A 9,456-nucleotide genomic window follows, 5' to 3' on the forward strand; every position below is an offset into this window, starting at 1 on the left:
CCCCTGGGTGGTGCTAAAAGTGCAATAAAACTTGGCAGCTGTACTTGTTCTCTCTGAATCTCACGGCTGATCGTCACTGCGAATAATATGCTCAGAAAGCAATCTCAAATGGGCCCTCACCAGGTCCTCCAGACTAAAGACATCGGGCCTTCTGTCCATGTCTGTTCATTTAATATAGAAGGCATAAGCCAAGCTAAATCAGAATGCTTAATTAGAATAGTCAACGACAACAAAGTAGACATAATCCTTTTGCAAGAAACCCACGCGGCGGACCCTACACAGCTCTCACGACGCGGGACAATTCCGGGATACCATATAGTTGGGGCTACTTACCACGGAAAATATGGAACTGCCACTTATGTCAGATCGCCACTATTGTCAACGTCTCAACTAATAAGCTCTTCAAGCAACCCTGATAACATAGAGACCACAGTCATACAACTCGGCGAAACGAAAGTGTGCAACGTGTACAAACCTCCGAATAGCCCCTGGCCTGACCCGGTCCTTCCTGACCTCGGACACCCAACACTCTACGCAGGCGACTACAACAGCCACCATACTTCCTGGGGCTACACAACATCTGATAACAATGGTGAAAAACTCTGCCAGTGGGCTGATTCCATAAACGCCTTGCTAATACTTGACTTAAAGAGCAAAGGCACGTTCAAGTCAGCTCGCTGGGGTAAAGAATATAACCCCGATCTGGTATTTAGCTCCATGGACGAGGAAGGCGAGCCTCTGCCCGTAAAGCGTACTGTGCTTGGAAACTTCCCAAATAGCCAACACAGGCCAGTGCTCATCGAGGTAGGACTGAAAATTCCAGTCATCGAATCGTACCCAGTCCCCCGATGGAACTTTAAAAAGGCAGATTGGAAAGCTTTTGCTAATAGGCTTGATGACAGTATCCGCTGGATCCCTCCTCTGCCGGAAAACTGCGAGCGTTTCCAGAGGCTCATCTTAGCAACAGCCAAGAAATGTATCCCCCGTGGCTTCAGAAAAAACTACATACCGGGCTGGAACAACGAGTGTGAATCTGCATGGCAGGAGTATAATGAAACCGGAGACCGGACCTGCGGACACAATCTCATTAAATCCCTAAATGAAGCCCGACTCCAGAAATGGGAGGATACAGTCGAACGGATGAACTTCACGCACTCCAGTAGAAAAGCTTGGCACGTTCTGAGAAGGCTAACTACAGGGTATACCAACCAACCCAGCCTGCCGAAGGCTAGCGCTAATGCGATAGCTACGAGGATTGTCAACCTATCCAAAGCACCAAGTCACAAACTACACACGAAGAAAATCCGCAAAGAGCTTAAGGATCTGAAGGCAAAGGTAGCACCAAACAAGACGTTCAGCGGGCCGGTCACAGTAAGCGAGGTCATCGCCGGTATTAAACAAGTTAACACAAACAAAGCCTGTGGTGCTGACGACATATTTCCGGAATTCCTCAAATACTGCGGGAGCAAAACCCAAAACTGGCTTGCCAATTTCTACAGCCATATCATCAACACTGGCAAAATACCAAGAACCCTGAAACGAGCTAAAATTATAGCGATACTCAAACCGGGAAAGTCGGGAGACAGTGCGGACAGCTATAGGCCTATAGCTCTGCTAAGTGTCATCTACAAGCTACTGGAAAGGATTATCTACAACCGCATAGCTGACACAATCGACAGGGCTATACCAAAAGAGCAAGCTGGCTTCCGGTCGAATCGTAACTGCTGTGATCAGGTCTTGGCACTCACATCATTCATAGAAAAAGGCTACGAAGAGAACCAGAAAACATCGGTAGCGTTCATCGATCTGTCGGCTGCGTATGACACTGTTTGGCGACAAGGACTTCTATATAAGCTCATCAAACTGGTTCCGTGCTTAAAAATCTACAAACTTGTGGAAAACTCACTCACGAACAGAGTCTTTCAAGTCCACCTCGGCAATAGTGTCAGTAGCACCAAAACCTTAAATAATGGTCTCCCACAAGGGTCGGTACTTGCTCCACTTCTATTTAATGTGTACACCCATGACCTCCCTGCAACCGACTCTCGGAAATTTGCATATGCTGACGACATTGCCTTAGGAGCACAAAACCGGGACATTAAGATAACTGAAGTAACGTTAGAACGAGATTTACGAACTATGAACGATTACTTCTCCCGATGGCGACTATGCCCTAATGCAAATAAAACCGAGGTATGCTGCTTTCACCTGAACAACAAGCTAGCAAATACCGAGCTCAATGTGGAGTTTATGGGAAAGACACTGAAACATAACCCAAATCCCAAATACCTTGGTGTCACTCTTGACCGGAGCCTCACCTACAAGACCCACCTCAACAAAACTGCGGGAAAACTGAGGACTCGTAACAATATAGTTCAGAAACTGACCGGAACAACCTGGGGAGCCAATGCTGCTTGCCTCCGAACAACTGCTCTAGCGCTGGTCTACGCTTCGGCAGAGTACTGCTCGCCTGTGTGGATCAACAGCAACCATGTTTCAGCTGTGGACACGCAACTTAACCAAACCATGCGCCTCATCACAGGCTGTATACGCCCTACACCTACCTACTGGCTACCTGCTCTCAGCAACATCGCCCCACCCCATCTTCGCCGGGAACACTGTCTCTATCGAGAGCTTGATAAGATACGGAGAGACCCGACCCTACCCATTCACGGAGATGTGCTTGCTAAGACTGACCGCAGGCTAAAGTCTCGCAATCCACCACTAGCCAGCCTCAATACCATGGATCCCCTGTGGAAGATAAATAATGCCTGGCTTAACGAGTGGCATTCCAATCAGGTGCCGAGAGACTTTTTCGAACTAAGCCCCCGCACAAAACCACCAGGCTTCACTACCCAACGACGTGTCTGGTGCCTGCTGAACCGTTTTAGAACTGACGTAGGCAACTCCGCATACCATAGGAACAAATGGGGATGGTGCGAGTCGGCAGCATGCGAATGTGGCATACCAAAGCAGACAATCCGCCATATGGTGCTGGAATGCCCTAACACCAAATTCAATGGCAGCTTTGAAGAGCTCAAAACTTTAAATGGGAAAGCCGTGGACTATTTTAAGACTTCTAGGTTTAATTTTTAAATGTGTTATGCAGTGACATGTAGATATAAAATGCCATACGATAAATAAATTCCGTCCTTGTTACTCTTGTATATTATACCTATAGTGTGAGTGAGATGGTTGTGTGCTGCGGTTGCCCGTGGCGGTCTCACGGGGTTCCTGTGGATTGATGTCCGTGTAATTGGGGGACAATTTGAATTCACACCCATTTGTATGTCATTTGAAGATTATCATAGGTGTCAGAAGGTAGTTATCACATTTGAGCTTGAGACTACATTTGCTCGTAAACATTCTGAAAATACATTCGTGTGAATGGCGAGATAAATGAATGAAAACTTTAATATCACATCAATTTGACATCATGAATGGAAACATTTCGCAAGGTATTTAGCAATTAAAATAATTCACAAAGGATCTTATAGAATTACCCCTATATTTCGAAAAGTATGAAAAAATGTAAATGTATTATATAGGTAATCGTTTATTCATTATACACTATATGCCATGTTTCCATAATTTGAAAACTTCGATGAATAATTAAATGTTTGTTTTGGCCAAAACTACCAATACATAATTTAATGTTGGTAAAGATGATTCCCATTCCTTTAGTGTATGAACTTTTATTGTATAGAAACTCCCGCGCAACGTTCTAGGCGTCGAAACCACCGGACGTCACGTCGAAACCACCGGTGTGGTCATCGACGTTTATAATATAATAATTACATACCTACTCCTTACTGCACCTGCCTGCCATTCCTATCCGTTATGTAACAGACTGTGATCTAAATACTTTGCTAGAAGAATACCTTGGCAACTGGGGGCAATAGCAAATCAAGCTTAGTTATAATTAACCGATTTCTCATTCATTCAATTTTCCATTCCAAAGAGTCATCTAACATATTTGTAGTTAATACGTGGGACTATTTAGCGAAGCTACCAAATAGAATAGTTTCAAAAATATGTAAGTACTAAGAAATACAGACGGGGGTATTTGTGGCTCAGAGCAAGATTCGAACCTGCGGTCGATGTCAAGAATGGCATAAGACTAACCTACTAACACAACGTGCTGTCGTGTGATCGATTTTCATACTAGATAAAATGACGGCGCAGTCGCCACTACTACAGTCTATGTACGTACTACAGTCTAGAGAAACGATTGGCTTTTGTTTAAACAAATGTATTGTTTGTCACTACAGCACTTACTATCACGTTAATTCTGCCAACCACTTGACCACTGCCGTACGGAGAATGCATCGTAACCCGAGCCACCCGGGCTGCGGTCAGCCGCTCCCACGCATTGTTTACGAACAGGTGCCGCCTCAGGTTCGCTTCTCCTGAAGCTCTCGCTTCGCATTCAGAAGGTACAGCTTATAAATATCTATACAATTTTTACCCTGTTTCTACAGAATAAGGTGAAGAAATGTATGCGTATTTATGAACTCGCACTTAAGACTATTAAGCCTTTGAAATAGAGTTACTTAATGGGCTTACGAACTGTTAGGAGAATTGACCGTTTGTGCACTCACAGATGCAAGGTACTATAAACTTCAAAAGTGCATGGAGAAGTTATGAATGAATTCATTGATAAATTCGCCATCCACTTTTGCAGCTGATAGTACATTGTTGCAACGAGATAACGTTTTATTAATGGTTTCAGGGTTTCTACACTTACTACTATCACACCTACTATCATCGCGCACAGAGTACACGTAGCGTCTAAAGGACTCGAGTGACTCTTGCTACGTTGTTCCTTTTGTGTGGTTATTGATACCCATTGCAGTTTAAGCTTGGCATCATCGCCCTCACCCGCAACTAACTGTCCCTGAACCTTAATTAAAAGACATAAGATTCACCTATGGTTTAGAGTATTAGTATCACTGAGGAAGCCTGAGTGCGAACTGTCCATTGATTGCGGTTTCAAGTTTCAGTGCTTTCGAAGATATTAAGTGGCAGTGTCTGTTTCAATCGAAGTCGGTGACTGACCCCGGCTGCTCATCATTAGTATGGGTTCTTTGGATGATTGTGATATTTATTGTAAAAATTGTTGACTGTTAAATATTATTTTAATTTTGATTAAAAACTGTTTTGGTGGAACGGTGACTGAGAAATGGCAAACCTTTTTATTAAGACGTAATTATGTTTGGTTGCATTTTAAAGGAGCTTTATCAGGTAACACTGGTATCTGTTCTCATTTACATTAGGTAAATGGTTTTAGAAAAAATGTAGTATAGCATTTCCTATTTTACAGTACTTTTAAGTCTTTTAAGTAGCAACATACATACATTTTGGGATTCTATGGGTTCATTTCCTTCACAGGAACACCCAGGAAACACAGGAAACGTAATGATTGATTGAAATGACCCGTTACATCCTCACTACACTTATTAGGTTTTAATTCGCCTATTTAAACTCCCACAACGTCCCATTTAGGAAGTATTTGTTCCTCGTCGGAACAAATGTCGGCGCACGCCTAATGTCCATACATTATAATTAATTACAGCTATCGTCCCGGCGTGTGAAAGTATTTGATACTTGCTACAATGTGGACCAGTGACCATTGGAATACTTTATGTTGTTTGGAGTAAGGGTTAAGGTAGTTAATGATATTTTTGTCGATGATCGGTGAAGGATTGCCGCGCGTAGCATCACGTACGTATAATTTTAAGTATCGATTGAGTACTCCATATCCCACTGCTTGGTATAGGATCTTAAAGAATCTGAAGGTATTATACATTATGTATAAGCGCAAGCTTCTTTATCCAGGTTTCAAGATTGAGAATACTCAGATCCTACACGAGATGAGCTCAATGGTCTTAGGGAAATGTTTCAACTCCTGCATCGTAAAATATTGTCAGGGGATGTTCAATCAAAGGGTTTAACAGTTTCCCTCATGATATACCTATCCATACACAAAAGAAATTTTAATTATAAGATAGGACGTATACACAATTGCACACAATGAATTAAGTTACCATCGTAGTCATCATCCAGTGGAATTATAGGTATGTACTCTAAATTTAAACGAAGTCAATTCGAAGCTAGTTAGTTCCACATACCCTTTTCGACTAACGGCTTTAAATTTCCAATATTTCTATGATAAATACAGCAGTAAATGTCAATTACCGTTAATTATAGGGTGTCACCTGAACTCAGGCGTAAATAGCACCCTATAGCTATTTTATTTACATATAGAAGAACATCTTTATTTATTTTTAGGCAAGGTCTAAAGTTAAATAGCAAATTTAAGAAAACCCCTGAAAAATACCTATATGGTCTCTTTAATCATCTAAAATCACCTCTCAATAAAGAATCAACTTTATTTTGTACAAGACAAGGAACCTTTTTATGTGTGACTGTGTGGATATGTAGGGTAGAAAGTGGTAGAAATAAATCGGTTTGTGCACAAGGGCGCTAAATGAAGACGTATTTGTGAAACGTGACTGTTCTAGAAGGGAGACGTATTATGGTTATTGGTTTCCTATACTTCCGATAGGGGGTGACTATGATTGACGAATTATTTAAAAGATATTTTTGGAACCTGGGAATGGTGTCCGTATATTTTAGAAAACGTATAGTCGGGTAGCGATAGCTTTTGAGGTTTCGATAATATTCACGTTGCTTCTTTTTTGCATATAGTTTTTAGACTATTGATCAAATATAAAAATAATATTTTGGGTCGTCCTAGGTACCTGCTTAGCTCGAAATTTAGGTATTTCTATTTTTAAGCAGTGTTCAGTCAAAGAAATATTCGAGAAGAAATTATTTGTATCTATATAAAAACAACGTGGTTGCCGATGTACATATGCATTTTGGGTCATTTTCATCCATGGGTTTAATGATATTTTAAAAATGTCTAATATTGGCCCTAAAACACCTAACAAAATATTAGAGTTGGTAAGTGAAGTCTTATACCATTCAGGACATTATTATATATATATTTTCTTAAAGTGTGTCACATTTTATCCATTGCTTATATATAAAAAAAATTTTTTTTTAATAAAAACCCTGTCAAAGCCTGAAAAAAAATTTCATGTTAATAAGTTGACGTCTATATTATTATAAAATGATATCAAGTCATCATTTTTAATTTGGGTCACTTTCATCCATGGGTTTTCAATATTTGGCAGAATAAAACGCAACGCAATTTTAAATTTTTGCGCTGTGTGGCGCGCAACCGATAGCCAATCAGGTTGGCGCATGCCGCTGGCGCGACGCCGCGCTGTGACACGAGGCGTAGGTACCTACTTCTCGTGCGCAGTCATACATAATTTAAGATTGCCAGAGGGTCGGGCTTTGGCGGGATTCTCCCGATTTTTTTGTAAGTCTTCCCAATTAAAACTTATACATAGTAGGTAACCTTAAGAACTTTATTACATTAGTAACGAAAACAGACCAATTATAAATGTCGAAAACACGTAAAGGTCTACTATCTAAAATAAACGAAGTAAACTAGCTAAACTATCGTAAATTTTTATTATGGTGCATTAGGGTAATTCCGAATGACAAAAATGCTCTGGTAATTCCGAAGAGGGAATCTTGATATGATGGAAATAATGGTGATTTTTATGTGACTTTCGTAATTAGACGACTTTCGGAATTACCCTAATGCACTATTATTTTACATTTCCCTACGAAATCCTCGAAACTCCAGAACCATTTGTCCCGATATTGAAGTACCTAATTCGATCCGGCGCTCCTATTCATACACCGTGATTATATTATTGTAACTATTGATTTCAGTTTTTAGTTCCACAATACAGGGTGTAATTTTTATGACGGGAAATATTTATGGATGCAAATGGATACAAAACCCAAAAACAATAAATTGTAACTTGAATATTATTTCCTATATTTTCCTTAATTTTCATTTATAATGGACACGAAGCGCACGGCGGCATAATATATCTGTACACCTTATAAAACAAAGTCCCCCGCCGCGTGTGTCTCTGTGCGCGCGCGTGTGTGCAAACACAGGTGGTGAGACTGCGGTAGCCATTATTGTAATTATTCTCATTATATGGCATTAGTATCCTTTTTACAGATTTTCGACATTACCTCAATTGGTTTCGAATTTAACCCTACCTTAGAAAAATGGTAATCAAAATACGTATGTATTTTTTTTACTTACATTTATCTATCCATACTAATATTATAAATGCGAAAGTATGTCTGTTTGTTTCTCCGTCTTTCACGGAAAAACGGAGCGACGAATTGACGTGATTTTTTAAAGTGGAGATAGTTGAAAGGATGGAGAGTGACATAGGCTACTTTTTGTCTCTTTCTAACGCGAGCGACGCCGCGTGCAAAAGCTAGTGTAATATAAAGCTGCAACACGACTGACATTTTTCAAAAAACAGCCAAAAGGAGGTTCCGCCGGTGGCAGTGTTTGGTGTGGCCGTATAGAGGTTTGTCCTGCAACCCTGTAAAAATCCGACCGTCGGTCTACCTGTTCCAGGTAAAAAAATGTTGGACGGCCTGACCAAACGGCGGGAAATAGCCAAGGGGTATTCGACCAAATGTCATAGAGGACCCTGGGTTGTTTTTGACGCTGCCATTTGTTTTTTCAAAATGACCGTCTTTTTTAGACGATTTTTCAAATTTGTCGTAGAGCACTCTAATTTTGGTCGTAGAATCTCCAAGCAGCCTTGATTAGAATGAAATAAAAAAAAAATTGAAAAATGCGACAAATGTGAGAAAACTGGCTACTTTTGTTTTGTATGGCAACTTTTAAATCGTAAGAGATAGCCGGGGGTGCTCGACCAAATGTCATACAGATCTCGGAGTAGAAAAAAGTTGTATTAAAAAAATTCAAAATGGCCGACTTTTTTTTTAAATTTCAAAATGGTCCTAGCGCGCTGAGATTTGGCACACGAGTGGACGGCCGACGGATTAGTATTCAAAAAGAATATTATTGAAAAATTTCAAATGGCGGCCTTTGTGGGCAAATTGAAATTTGTATGGAAGATTTTTTTTAATAACCATATCTCCGTAACGGTAGGAAAAAGGTCAAAAAAGCTTGAACTACACAATTTCAAAATGACCGACTTTGATTTTGGGAAATTTGACTTTGTCCCCTCTCGCCGCCGTTTTTGACTTTTCCAAAAAAAAAAAATCTCATTCCTATTTTTGGCCCCCGTTTTTACCACGTGCCAAATTTTACCGCGCTCGGACCGAAGATAAAAAAAATAATTCAAAGTCGGCCATTTTGAAATTTTGTAAATGCCATTCGATGGACCTAAGATAACTGTACAACATTAGTTCAAGCACTTTAACCTTTTTCCTACCGTTACGGAGCTATGGCGATTAAAAAAAACCTCCATGCAAATTTCAATTGGCGTTCAAAGGCAGCCATTTTGAATTTTTAGAAATTTTCTTTTTGTA

Source organism: Leguminivora glycinivorella, chromosome 6 (genome assembly GCF_023078275.1).
Source record: "Leguminivora glycinivorella isolate SPB_JAAS2020 chromosome 6, LegGlyc_1.1, whole genome shotgun sequence".
In the NCBI taxonomy this organism is placed as follows: Eukaryota; Metazoa; Arthropoda; class Insecta; order Lepidoptera; family Tortricidae; genus Leguminivora; species Leguminivora glycinivorella.